A 15,239-nucleotide genomic window follows, 5' to 3' on the forward strand; every position below is an offset into this window, starting at 1 on the left:
CTCCATCAGCTTCACCCTTAACCCAATAATGACACCTCTTAGGGAGAAGACTATATACGATGCTGGACTTTAGTTATTTATTGTAACTCTAGTTTCTATGAGTATAGGCATGGCTCTCTAAAATGTAAGGCTGGTTCCACCAACGACAGCTGAAGAAATGTTTAGTTTTATCGCCAGAACTATGGTTTGATGGCTGTTATTCATCTCTGTGGATGTGCAAGCAAAAGCTCTTCGAGGGCTACGATCCTACTCATAGAATCTGGGGTTACAATACGTAACAAAAAGGGCAATGCATTAACTTCTTTCATATTCCAAAAACACAACATCTGATACTTTTCAGGACCTTAACCAGGTGAAGCTAATACGAAAAGTGGGATTGATAGCAGGAAACAAACACCAGTTTATTTTGAAGGATGTCAAACTTCTTGGATTGAAAAAGAAAAACCCTGTTTTGCTCTGTCTCTTCCCACGAAGAACTTCAACAATTGGTTGAGTTGGGGTTTATAGAGGATGTAAAGGAACACACACACACACACACACACACACACACACACACAGAAGGAACCCAAGCTAGTGAGTGTCACGATTATATTTGAGAATTACATTTAGGATATGAACACTGTGTTAGTGACACAAGCAGAGAGTTGTAATGGACCTCAACCTTCACGGCATCATGAAGAAGTGGAAAAAGATGTATTTGTTGAAATTAGTACAAACATGCAACTACTGCTGACCACACAGCTACATTTTTTCTTTGTAAAAAAAACAAATATACAGCTTCCAGTGCAATAAGTACGTGTTTTTCTCATCCTACCTGTGGACGAACAAGTGATTCACTTTCTGAGTTTTCCGATTTTAATGAGTCAGTCGTGTCATGGTCGAGCTAAATAACTTCATCTTCTGTGTGTGTGTCTGTGTGTGTGTGTGTGAAGGCCACCACCGGCTGTGTGGCAAGTAATGAGCACGTCCTGAGCTGGCCGCCGTCAGCCCGGTGTGTGGAAACCAGACCAGACAGCCTCTCCAGCGAGAACCCGGCTCTCTGTTAAAGCACGTTGAACTGCACAACCCCCCTCAACCTGCAGAGCAACGGCCAGCGAGGACTGTCAAGTCAAACCAGGAGTCGAGAGACGGGGGGAGGAGACGACATGAGGGACAAAGAAGTGGGAGAGGAGGTGGGGACAAAAGACACGAGTGAAACCACAGATGGAAGAAAATCGGGGGGGAAAATGGCAGAAGACAGACGAATTGTAGAAGAAGAAAAAAAGCAGAGGAAATTGGGAGAGTAAGACAGAAAAGGAGCAAATAAGTGAGCGATAAGGGAGACGGAAGAGACTAGAGACACAGTACACACACGTGTGTGTGCGCACACACACACACACACACACACACACACACACACACACACACACATACAACAGCCTGGCGCCAAACCATCTAAATTGAGTGCAAATAGAGAACTGCAGCAGTGTTTGGCAACCTTCCCATCGCCATGCAGGAAGTGTTAAGACGGGATGATTGAGTAGTTTTTTGGACGAACAACATTCTGCCTTCAGATGAGCCGAACCGTCATCCTTCAGCTCCCCCTCCTCCCCCCTCCACCCTCAATGAAAGCCAGTTATTGGAGCCGTTATGAGCGATGATGTTAATTATGTATCCGACTATTTTTACACCGAGAAACAAGGGCAGATCAGATCATTACTGGGCTCTGGTTGCAAGACGGGGTGTCAGGTAAGATGGTGTGATTTGAAAGTAGAGCAGACAGATGGGCGAGTGAGTGAGGCTGTGATTACCGCAGGATGAGAGATGATTGCAGCAGAGATTGCCACCGTCATTAATCAAACAACGGTCGATACGTTGCGCCGCGGCAGTGGCCTTGATGCATGGGCAATGTTTTGAGACTAAAACCACTACAGATACAAGAGTTTGCAACAATCGACAACATTTGTCACACGCCGTGCAGGTAGATTTCACAGCTATGTCTCATAGTGAGCTTTAAAAAGGACTAGAGGGGATTATTTGAATGTCAGTTTTTGAATAATTATCAAATCGACTGCAACCACAGCGTTAGCTTTTGGTTAATAAAGGGTTTCTATTGAAGGAACAGAGGGGATTGCGGCCTTTTTTTTAGATTAAATCCTGCTCAAGTACAAGGAAACACACACACACACACAGTAACATGCTGGATGGGTTGCTTTTCCGTGACATTTTGGCTGATTTCAGCAGAAAATAGGAGTTTATGAATGTGACTTACGTATAACACATACGTTTTTTAACAGACTTTGTCATTATATTTTAAAATGATTTGATTATTATGAATCCAAATATGATTAAAGGAAGCATTTTCTGAAGAATATGACTTCATCAAAGGGAACATTTCCAGAGGAATTAAATGTTCAGCCGAAGGTCAGGATATGTGTAAATAATGCAATTCTTATTTAACTGCAGCACATTTTTTATTTAAGCTTTTCAGGCATTCGTAACAGTCATTGGTACAGAATTATGTGCAACTGCAAAGTGTTTCTCACAACATCTTTCTATCAGTCTTGACTGTACATGTTATGGATCGTCCTGCATGTTGGCAGTTCATCTCTGCAGCTCTTCTGTTCCCGTTTTTGCGGTTTTACGACGCAGGATCCAACATTTACATTAAGCTGGTGTTGAATTCTGCTCTCGCGTTGAACGTTGAACGTTGAATGCTCATCTTCGAGTGATGAGGCCGGTTCACACACCGTGAAAAATGAACTGCACATCGAAGAGACACCAGACACCTGAGAGTTTAGAGACACACAAATGCAGAAAAGAACATTTCAGTATAGCTGCAAATCCAACATAAGAAACAGAAAACTAGGCCCTGCAGACAAAGAGTTTCTTTTTCTGTGTGCTTTCATATCTCGTTCTCTCATGCACATCAGAAACGAAGCCCAGAGCTGCAGCATTGTCTTTTTCTTCAACGAAAAAAAAACCCTCTAAATAGTATGAGCTGAATTCAAATCTACTCGTGGACACTGACGGGCATATTCAGAGAGAATGGACTCGTGCCCGCTGATAGCACTTGGCAACGCGAATACACGCGCTTCGTCTCCAGGTTCACAAAACATACCGATCTAATGATGTAACTGATTGATTGATTAGGGCTCAAACACGGCCATTACGCTCCGACGTCCGATCGCAGCGGTCCATGTGGGAAACGTATAAATATTGCTTCTGCGCCAAGAGCGCGGGAGGCCGAGCGTGAGCAGAGAAACGGAGAAAAATGAGATTTTTAGACGGTGAGCTGCAGCTCCCGTCCGCCGAGAGGGGCGGAGGAACTCCAGGCGAGGAATCCAAAACGGGACGGAGAGAAAGCCGTATTTGGAAAGTCTGATCTGCCGTGAACGCTGTGAAAGGCTCGATACGCCCCCGGTGTGGCGAGTCAAAACCAGCAAAGCCAGACCAGCTTATTGAAAAAGAGAGCGGGGCGGCTTCACGGTCGTAAAAAAACCCCCCCAAAGTTGAGTCTTTTCACACACACTTCGACCATCCGAGCCCAATGTGGTGCTCATTGATTTGCTGATTGCGGTTGAGATTAGAGCGATGATAGATTTGTCTGTGTTGTATGGACTCGTGTTTGTGTGTCTGCCCTGTCCGTGCTCGGCAAATAAAAGCACAGATTGCTCGTGCTGGAAATAAAAAAAAAAATCGCCTTCAATCTCTGTCTCACACACACACACACACACACATATAACACACACACGCGAGTACATGTGAGCGGTCTCGCATGTACACACACGAGCCGGGACCGCAGACTGTCTGCAAGGTCAATCCGGTGGATCAGCAGCATCCCTCACTCCCCTCGTCCATCCCTCCATCCTTTCATCCCGTCCCCCCCCCCCTCTCCCTCTCTCTCTCTCTCTCTGAGCGTGTCACCTTTCTGCCCTCATCCTCCCTTCACTTTCTCCCCTCCATCTCAATGTGTCAGTGCTCCAAGTCCCTTCCTCCCATATCACTTTTTCCCTTCCCCTCCCTTTCTCTTCCCCCCTCGTCCTCTCCTGGCGGGTCAACTCCTGACCTCTCGGCTCGACCCCCTTTCGCTGCTGCGCTCTCCTGCTCTTACCCGGCAACACCAGCTGCCAATCTGGTTCGCCCATTGGCGGAGCGACGGGGGGGGGGGGAGAAAGGCCGAAGCTCTACAGAACATAACAAACGCTGAGTTGAGCTGAACAGAAAAATTGGCACTCGGAAGTCCAACCGTTTCTATTTGTTTGAACACAAAACGTCCAAAACCGCTGCTTCTTTTCTCGGTGTCGTACATACAAAGAAAATAATCTCCGTGCTGCAAAATGTCTTTTGTTTCAGTTCAAGAATCCTAATTGGATGAGAGTTGAATTCAAAGTTAAGTTTATGGACATCTGTCAACCAGAACGAGGTTAAGGAAGTCAACGAGTAGTATGAAATGGGGCATTTTAACAACTTTATATTCTGGAGAAGGCATTGCGTCCGACCCGGATGAGCGTCTGATGGCGTCTAAACAGCAATATTGATCAGTGGACTTGCTCAGCGCAAAAATAATTGATCTTTAAAATTGACCAATAGCAAGCCTTTGCGGTAAAAGAGTCCAAAATGGGGAAGAATATTGTTATTATCTGTGTTGCACCGTTCACTTTATATTCAACCTTTTCTGTTGGAGTATAATCTGCTCGGAGAAGGAACGCTCGACGGTCCCATGAGCAAGCCACAGAACCAAATACTTTTCTGAACTTTGCTATCACTCTTTTTTAGCGTGACTCTGTCTTAATGTCAAGGTTTCAAAGGTCCGTTGGCGTCACGCAGCCGGCTGATGTTCCCTATCCCAAACGCTATCTCTGTCGCCAGAGGTCAGTCTGCAGAGGCAGCTCTCTCTGCCTTTTGCATCTGATTGGCAATGCACCAAACAATTATGTCTATATATCCGCGTGGATGCAGGGCATGGCTGCCATATTGTTTCTCTTCTTTTTGTGGGGGCTGTTTCTGAACCTGTACCTCATGCGACTTGAGACTATACGACTTGTATTGAATTCTTTGGACTTGAACTTTTCCCCAGAAGACTTAACAACAAGCCCTGTGAAGAAAAAAAAGTGAACTGCTTTGTATTGCTGAAATATCACATCTATACGCCTTTGTGTTCCTGTTGACTTCACCTTTTCTTTTCCCGGCTGCAGCAGATATTTGTCTATCTGAATGTTTTCCACACAGACCTCAGAACCCCCCTCTTATCCTCTCAGTCCAGCCTGGCCCAGACCTGGCCAACTTATCACCCAGGCCAACCCATCTTCTCTCCATTACACCACAAACAAATTGGTCTGTTACACCTCTGTCTGGGCCCAGATTGCATTTCTCTTCTCATCCGTCACTGCCTAAACAGTCTTTCTTCTTCACTGTGACATTTTCGGCTCCCTTCGTCCACACTTTCGCATCGCCCTCCCCGGTCAGACACCTCTCTCTCTCTTTCCTCATGTGTGCCCTCGCTGCTTAACTGCTTTTTACTTGTCAAGATTGAATCACATCTCACTTTAACTCCCCCACGTACAGCAGCACACGTCAACATCTCCCGAAAAATATCTTCACGCACAAAAACGAAGACTATTGGTATTCATGCGGGAGACGCACCACACCCAAAAGATGAAATTATCCATTTCTTTTGCAACCGACATGAACCTCAACCCCCTTTTTGTTTTGTGCAATTAGTCCCAAACTATTTTTTGTGCACCCCCGTTTGTGTTTCCAGTGCATCCGTTGAACTGGGAAGTTAGTCAATTAGACAAATACCGGGTTTAAAAGCTCTTATTTTTGTTTGTGATGCATTTTTTTTTACCCAGAGCAAAACAAGAGACGTATCACACTTTGCAGGTTTCTGTTGCACAACAGCAATATTTTAATGCTGCAAAAGAGAAATGTGATGCAAAGGTGGAAAGAGAAGCTTCAACTGCCAGATGCCAGCACCGATCTACAGAAACTACACAAATCTGCCAAGTGTAAACCTGCCAAATTGTGTTTTTACAAAAATATATATATATATATATATATATATTTCTTGGCGGAGGAAAGAGACACTTTCTGAAGGCTTGTCATCAAGGTGAGGATGCCTCCAGGACTGCAGGAAGTGACTACACTCTGTAAAACAGTGAACCACCATGAAACCAAGATGTGCATATTTTACACTAACATTTCTGAATATGGACTAAACACACATACAAATAAAGATAATATGACCTAATATGAATGAGCTTTGGAGCTGCTGGTTTTGAACTGCATTCAAATTCATCAAAACGGACTCTCCAGTCTAACAAACACCATAATTCAGCCACCAGATTGACAATTTCTGGCCTCAAATTTGTTCAGAAAAATAAAATAATGGCTGCAGAGTAACTGAATGTTTACCCGCATATTTAATTTCCAATTTGTGAGACATGGGAAACGCATCGTGCACATAGGATTGTGGGTGTCTGAGGAGGCCGGAGGACACACGCACACGCATCCTTGAAAACCCTCTGAACTGAGGACTCAGTCTTCAGCGGCATTCAAGAGGATCCTCAACATTGGAACAAGCCGGATCCGATGATGTAGCGCTCTAGATATTCAGACCCTATTCCTCAGCGAACCCTGCACACGCACAACACGGATGTTCTCATGTCGGCTGCCGGACACTCAAGCCTTCGGTTCAAACTGACTGAAAATCTCCAGAAATCGTTACGCCCCCACTTGCGTCCCCTCCGTGTTCTTGACCGTTCTCGGGTCACATGTGGGGTCTTGTCAGTGAGTTAAAGTCTTAACTGTGGCTTCGGCGTTTCCTCCGATACTCTCCACTGAGTGAAATGATTAAACCACGGGACAGTATTGGCTTTCCCTGCAGGCCGAGGCACAGAACGACGGAAATACTCCTCGGGCGGCTTCCCGACATATATATCAAACCGCACCCCCCGCATAAACACTGGCGATGTACTCTCGTATACTCCCACAGAGGCGTGCGTGCCCCCCCCCCTCCCCTTCCCCCTCTGGGGTTTGATGACCGTCATATTGAGCCACGCCATAGAGATTTGTTCCTGTTGACTTAAAATCTGTCAATACGGCCTTTTAATCAAACAGTCTTTCCCCCCCTGCCTCCCACACATTCTCCCAAAACAAACATATCGACTGGGATTCCAGGGGAAGGATAAGAGCCGAAAACAACAAGTACAAAGTTTTCCCTTTTCGGTGATGAAAGAGCCGACATGTACAGTCAATTGTGTGTGTGTGTGTGTGTGTGTGTGCTGTGGGCTCCGGCGTCGGAGGTGTGAGGCTACATTAATGATCTGGCCCGAGGAAGGTCTCCGTGTACGCTCGGCGTGCCGCACGGCGCCGCGCGCGCACACCGCCCGTGTGTACTTATGAGGATGAGTGTTCAATCACAGGCGTGGTTTTGTGCTCTTCTCGCGTCTCAGAGGAGCGACAGAAAGCCTCCGCCAGCACACATGAGAGTCAAGTCACAGGGACGGGCACAGCGGAGGTTACAGGAGTTAATACAATATGGGACTGAGAGGTGGACGGCGTGTATGGGAGGAATGCAAATGTTTCATCTCAATGTGCTTGAGGTATATGTCTGTTTGAAAAAAAACAAGCGTCTATGTAAGACTGCCTGAACATAATAGTACTTAGGAGAGGTTGCTTTGTATTATGAAAGAATAGAGACACATTTGCCAAGATTAGCAAAAGAAATTGGCACGAAAATCAGGAGACATGAAAAAAAAACCACCCTTTTTTTCATAAATAATTGTAGTTCCCATGAGCACCATCTGACAAGAAAAGTGGGGCCCGAAGTGCTCTCCATTTTTCATCAGTGCGCCATTCAAGCCGACCATGAAAAGCTCGCAGTGGAAACCTGCGCGCCGTGCCGGGACCCCGCCCGCCTCGCCACGCCGAGGAAAGAGACGCGGCGATGTCCCCCCCCCCCCCCCCCGTCTGGAGCGCGGCGAGACAATCAACCCGCCGCGGCTCGCGACGCTAAAAAACATAAAAGCGGGAAGTCGGCACTTATCTGCGAATACCATGGTCGTGAGGGACTTTCGCGTTTATTCAAAATAGTCCAGAAATATTCAAAACGTTTGTTTTCTCCAGAAGGTTCTGCGGTCGGCCTGACGGCCTCCGTCCAGGATCACTCTATAAATCTGACGAGACCGCCGTAACCGTCTCACGTCATCAGAGTGGACACGCGAGAATTTTGAAGCGGCAATATATTTAGTAGGAGGGCTACAAGTACTGGAAAAAAATATATCATAAGAAAATGATGCTGCTCGCATGCTGGGAACGGCTTCATGTCGCTATACTTGCAATAACGCATCGTGCACTTCATGCACTCAATCTCTGATTGTGCAATACTGTTCTCACATTTCTGATTATATATATTTTCTTACACTATTGGCACTACTTCATTTTTGTACCTTAAGTTTCAGGTTATTGTAATTCTGAGTGGAAGGTGCACCGAGCAAAGTCAGGTTTTCATATGTTATTGTACCTGTCTGTTAGCTGTGCGTATGGCAATACAAATACCTTGAATCTTGAAATCGCTGTCCATTGAAATACACACAAATAGTTTCCTCTGGTTTGTAATAATGAGAAATGATTCACTGAGCAAATGTACAAGGAATGCAATTTGGTATTCATAAAGATAATTTACTGGGAGATCGAGGTCAAGTAAATGTCCTCGTTCTTTATTCCCGCTTTCCTCGTGTTCGGGAAAAAGGTTCAGAGGAGGGAGTGGAGATGTTAACACACTCTTTATCTCTGAGATAAAAGCACACTCCTCCACAGGAGCCCGCACAAATGTGACGCACGCCACACACACATAAAGCTCCTGAGGAAAGACATCCGACGCCGCGGAAGTGAACACTTCTTTTTTTTTTTTTTTTGGAAAGCTCTCTGTGATACTCAGCTTTCTGTCAAGTGACCACAACTAAATGTGTTCAACATTGTCAGATTGTTAGTCGTTACACGCAGCGTAAAGACATGTACATGTGTGAATTAGAGTTAGAGGTCAGGAGAGGTCAGCGTTGTCTGGTGAGGTCACGTTTGGTTTTCAGATTTTAAATGGACGTTTTAGTAAATACACTTGTTTCTTGCTGAAAGATAGACGACAAGCTCAATCAAGAAGGTAAATATGAAGCTAAAGGCAGTAGCCACTTAGCTTAGCTTGGCACAAACACATCACATACGTCAACAAACTTTTATTTTCCAAAAACTTTCCCTTTGAAATTAAACTGCACTGCAACTTTTACTCTATTCTTTTCTTTTTGGCTGTTTAATGTTTGAAAAATGAATGTTCCTAATGGTTTTTCAATCTTCTTTTCTTCTGCGTCATGTTTCGATGCTTTGAATGGTTTCACGTGACGCACTTTGGACTCGCCTCGTTGTTGAAATGTGCTCTACAAATAAACTCGCCCTTCAAATAAATCTCTGCATAACGGAATAAAGCGACCTCAGCTGTCGTTCACTTTGAAAAGTTGTGTCGAGCATATTATTGTGTCATCGGGCTATTTTTTTGGATCCCACATCGTAGAGGCCTGCACCAGCATACCCGCAGCACGCGGCCACATTCCTCCACTCGCACCAAAAAAAAAAGAAAAATCTGTCTCTTCTCATGCAGGGCAAAATACTGCAGATGAAGAAAGAGAAGAAGAAAGAAGAAAAAAGGGCGAGGGCGTATTTCGCTTAGTTTCATCATGACTTCGCTGACCGCTTGCAGAGGTTTTTTTCTATTACCTTGCCATGATTCAGATTTGATTTAACTTGTTTATACGTGAAAACATATCGGTATTTGAGCCGCGGTACCTCTGGCGACCATGCGGTCGGTACATTGGGAACATATTTTCATTTCTGCAATAACATGTGGATTGTTTCTACCACTCCAATCCTTTTTTTTCACATTTAGGGATGTTTCTTTTGAGCCAAATTGAACACCCGCAAGCTTTTAGGGATTAAAGGACACCAGCTGTGGCATCAGTTGATAATTGCCACCCAGTGTTGAATTACGAAGAGAGTTGGTACTCCATCTTTTGTAACTGGCTTGGATGGGGGTTGACAAACAGCGGAGATGCAGAGGATATGTTGTTTCTGGCTTAGCGCAGCACATTATGAATAGAAATATATAATCCAACCTGCAATCAATGCTAAACAACTAGGGTTTAAGTCTTTCAAACAGAGCTTCAATGAGACAATACGCGCTCCATTTGCAGCCATATCCATCTGGATGGAGGCCGTACTACAGCAGGCCTAAATAACCAGCGGATTTTCAAGTTGGCGACCGTTAAACTTCTACGACTAAATCTTCCGGGAGCTCCAATGCAAACAAGGCTTTTAATTATCAGATGAGTCCGTATCAGGATCAGTTAATTGCTTCATCGTGTTGTCCCGCTGCATTCAAGCAGTAATATGTCACATTTATGACGTGATTTATGTGCCTTGATATTAGCACACAGCGGTCTGAGCCTTTTTGGAGAATCGTCTGGTGTGAAGAAGCACTTGAGCATTTTGTGAGTGCGACTCAACACATCTTCACCCCAAATATTGCACTGTGGATTGTTGTATATGTGTATGTGCATGCATATTTGAGTTCTGCATATGCAATAGGAGCTTTTCCACAGTGTACCATGTGTGTTGTCTTGCATACAGTGTGGCTAGAGTTGATGAAAAAGCTCAAGATTGAAAACAGGAATGTGTTTGCTAGAATGCTAGAAAATAAAAGGGCACCGTTTAGCACCAATTTAAAGTGGTTTTGACAATTATGTATTCAAATCTCGTTTGAAAATAATATCCTTTTGACTCTTGAACTGTAGCATTAACCGTGCTTTCAGCCTTCACTTCCATTTGTTTTCATCTCGCTCTTGTTCCTGAGGAATTTGAATGCATGGTTTTCCATTTGGACACCAGCTTCTGTCAAATGATTGTAATGTAATCAATCACTTCACTGTCTTTTTAAATCGACCCCTCACGAAGCCCCGCCCACTTCTGCTACTGCGTCAAAGCTGTCAGAGCTACAAAGGAGCCCACTGTCACTAAATGCACTCCCAGAATGAATATTATCGTTACACATTGGGGGGAAAAAAGGTAACGATGCAAGCATGGATGTGATATGGAGGTCAACAACGTTCACATGCACACATTTCACAAAATGAAGAAGACATTGAATCAATAGTTCACTATTAAGGTCCTTACAGGCACTACTTTATTGAGTTTCCTTTAAGTGAAACGTCCGAGTGAATTTGACTTCCCTCTGGTAGATGCAACGTCTAGGTCCAGGGCTTTTATTGTGAAAGGTAAGAACAGAAGGATTGGACCAGGTCTTCGCTGCCTTTGTCGTGGTTGAAAGGAGTAATCGAGTTCAACCGTATGACTACATGTTGCTGTAGACTCTAGTGTATGTTTTAAATGTTTTTTTCCTTGTGAAAGCTCAAAAATCGGTTTAATATGTGCGACAAAAACAACACTTCAAAAAAAGTATATAGAAACCCCCTGAAGGCCTTGACTGTGATGCTGTAAAGCACACAGACGAGTTGCTCCACAAAAATGTCAAACATTTGCCAAGCATGCTTTCCTACACACACGAAAAAAAGTTAGCGTATTCTGAGAAAGATATGAATCCCATCTGTGTTTCAGAAACCAAACCTTTGCAGGTTTGTGGCCGTCTGGAGACAGAAACCCCCACTTTTCACATTCCAAACCCTCGATCCGACTGCGATACCTCCCGCTCGCGCCGTAAGATCACGCCGATAGTCGAGATGAACATGATGGTAGCGAGCGCGATGGTGGTGGTGATGATCGCGATCTGCTATTTCTGCCAAAATGACAGTGTTGAGTCTTTCCCCGGTAAAGAGAGAGAGAGGGGCAGCAGATACGCCGGCTGCATCAGGTTGCCGGTCGGGGGTCCGGGGGTGTGAAACCACATTAAGTGGAATGAATGTGATTGGGCCACCGGGGTTGCCATCAACACACACACAGAGGCCTCCGACTGTTTCTGAATTACATCGTGAAGGGCGGGCGAAGACGGATCCAAAGATTGCAAGCAATTTACTGAAGTGTGTATATTTGGATTTAAGACGGAGCGTTGCTCTCGTGTGAAGTTCAAACAATGAAACGGACACATGACAGGCCCTCTTACAGAACACCGGGGGGAAAAAAAGCATCACTTTTAAAGTGTGGTAGGGGCTTGTTTTCCGCCACCGGCTTTACTACTTACACTGTCAAACAGCCTCTTAAGCGTCACCCTGTCTCGTAACGACACATGCACTTTGGTGGACGCCGCTATCTCTCGGTGTCACTTTGGTTCTGACAGCTTCTCCTTAGACTCTTATTCTGTGGATAGAACCACTTTTCTGATCCATCAATCCCGGAGAAGATGCAAGGAGAGGACGGGAGGGGAGAGGAAGAAGACGGAGACGAAGGGTTTAGAGGATGGGGGATGAGAGCGGACTTGTCAAGACACGAGTGACTCTCACTGATTAAAATAGCACGTTGTGGCCCGACGTGCCACGCCGCTTGCGAGGCGGCGTGGGTATGCGAAGGCCGCGGTCGATAGCACTCCACCGCGGCGGAATATGAAAAAGTATTGATCCGCTCCTTTACCTCGGACATCTTTGAGCGCAACGCCTGTGATGTTTCTGTGGCCAACCTTCAAAGTCGATACCCTTTTCTCTACATCACTCTGACTTGTAAAGAGACGGAAAGCAGAGAAAAAAAAAAAGAGATTCCTGTCATATCGGACAAGAGAGAGAGTTTTCCTCTGAGCTTTTTTTTTGTGTGAGAGGTCAGGCCGGTTGTTGTGTTTTATTACCTCGCGGACATGATGGGGAGAGATAAAGGCGATGAGGGTTTGGGTCAGATGGAGAAAGGTTAGAGCCAGGGTGAGGCAGCTTGTGGCAAGGAGGCACACAAGCCTGGAGTTCGAAAGATGAGGGCTAGCAAAGGTCGCGACCCTGTGTCTTTCACACATGTACATGCACGGGGGTCACTTTCCATGTTTGTGAATTAGCCAGACAAACACAGAGCATGTTTTTATTTTTCATCCTGCCGCTCCCTCTTTCTTTCTCTCTCGCTATCTTTCAAGAGCGAAAGAAGAGCAGCAGCTGTAAGCCTTCAGACTGTGGAAAATCAATGGCATCAAAAGAGAACTGACAGACACGTTTAAGGACACGGATCTTGTGTAAGAGAATCCTCCTCCACAGAAAGACCTACTGAGAGAAACACACTCGGGACAATCCTCCTTGTTAAAGCTTGCTGATCCCTGATCAGAGTAGGTGGGGGGAGGGAGGGGGAGTCTACAGGGAGTAATACAGAGAGACAGAACACTAGAAAGCACCGAAATAACAGATCGCGGAGCGGCCCCTGAGATCACAGAAAGCTAAAAAACACAGACGGAAATCGAAGTCAGGAGGCTTTTCCTCGTTGAGCCTCTCTGGAAAATTTGCATCGTTCTCACGGAGCGAAACATTGCTCTTGAAGACATCGAATGAGAGGAGGTGGGGGGGGAGGAGGGGGTAGATACTTGTATGATGCCGCAATCACTACACGACATTGAATGCAAAGTCTCTCGGTCCTGATTATCCGTCCTGGTCGGCGCCATCGGGCCGATTCAAGAGTCCGGGTGAGGAGGCGGGGAGAGCAGAAAGAGACGCTGATTAGAATCGAGTGAGTAAACGCACCAGGGTGGCTGAGAATTGGACACGTCTGCCGTGATCAGAGGAGAGGTGTGGCTCTGCGGACCTCTAAGTAGCTGGATTAACCACTGGCCACGGGCCTATTGATGTTATTGAGCCGACTGGCTGATGAATGGAGTCCTCCCGCAAGGTGTACGAGTCCGCTGCTGGAGCACGGCTAGCGTGTTCACATGGGCCGGCCGGTGTTAGAGAATACAGAACCGACAGACAATTCATTTTGAAAGCAAAAGATTTTAGTCGGGCAGCGTTTGATGGTTTCTGGCGATGAGTCCAAATTTGCACGATTCGCAGGAAATGTGCACCGACGCCACAGACCTCAACAATCTGGCAGAGCAAAAGCTCGACAGAGTGGGAGAATACTTTATAATTATATATTTACCACACAGACATGAGAGGGACATCAATCTCCTCATCTAACTCAATAAAAACACATTTATTTTCCAAAAATGTCTTACTTTTTCTTCAAATAAATGCTTTAAATATATCCCGTTCTGCAGACACGACTCTGTTTTGACTGAGAGTCGATTAGACAGTCGAAGATTCATTTCAATTACCTCTTTAATCTAATGTGCTGAGTTAATTTTCTTCTCTTAGCACAATCTGTAGTCATTTGAGGAAGCTTAAGTATCCAGCGTTCGTGTTTCTATGGAGTAGCTGAACTGGTACAACTAACCCAAGTCATTTCACAGTCACTTAGAGGAATTATTAGAACACAGTCTTTATATATCAGTCACCAGCGTTCTGCCGTACGACATATGAATTGGAATATCTTGAGAGACTGTGTTTTATTACTTTCCTTCCCATTCCTGAATGTGGGGCGACGAGGCGGCTGCACCTGAACAAATCCTGTTTTTCTCTTTGTGGTGTGCAAGAGCTCGTCTGCTGCAGACACACGTGCATGGACACCGACACACAGCTGTCTAATCACGCGCAATCAAACATGCAACAGGTGTCATGTTCCTGAGGGTGCCGTTTCGCTAATGCAATGATAAGGTCAGGAGGATTACTCATATTGTTTTCCCCGTTCCTCCTCCCGGGTTAAGTTCAGTCAGCCGAGCTCCTCCGGAGAAAAATCACTTCACATTCAGACAAGCAGTCGTCCCGAGCACAGCCGACCCGGATCCTCCCGGTTTATAGAAAGCAAATCTGAATTATCTTCATGGCACAGTCTTTAACAGACCACACCTGACTGCTCTTTGATATACAAGCTGGAAGAGGAACGGAATCCAAACACCAGTTCTGGAAAGAGAGTCACATGAGGACAAGCCAGAGAGATGAACGATAGAGAAAAGGGGCTGGTGAAGAACAGCAGGACGAGTTCATCCTCTTTTATGGAAATAATCTGTTATTGTCCATCAAGAGAGCACTGAACAAACATTCCAAGGAAACATTAACTTGGCTCCCAAACAAAGCCACCAGGCCAATCAGATACAGGTGATATTTCAATGACTCAGCTCTTATTTCTTCTTTTACCTCGTCTTGACCCGACGTGGCGTATCTTATCTGTGTTGGCTGAGACGGATTTGGACGAGGCTGCCT

At 45.4% G+C, this 15,239-nt stretch overlaps 1 long non-coding RNA gene across 1 annotated transcript in view; it reads right to left on the reverse strand.

Moving 5' to 3' along the window:
* Positions 1-2,445: 2,445 nt before the first annotated feature.
* LOC137779222 (uncharacterized) overlaps positions 2,446-15,239 on the reverse strand; it is a 13,863-nt gene continuing 1,069 nt past the window's right edge. The window contains exons 2-3 of the long non-coding RNA XR_011077043.1: positions 15,174-15,239; positions 2,446-2,768 (exon numbers count right to left, since the gene is read on the reverse strand). The exon at positions 15,174-15,239 is cut by the window's right edge and continues 47 nt beyond it. This is a non-coding gene — a long non-coding RNA (uncharacterized lncRNA). The remainder of the gene's footprint in view (positions 2,769-15,173) is intronic.

Source organism: Clinocottus analis, unplaced genomic scaffold (genome assembly GCF_023055335.1).
Source record: "Clinocottus analis isolate CAN_PGR_092001 unplaced genomic scaffold, fCliAna1.0.p SCAF_7, whole genome shotgun sequence".
NCBI classification, from domain to species: Eukaryota; Metazoa; Chordata; class Actinopteri; order Perciformes; family Cottidae; genus Clinocottus; species Clinocottus analis.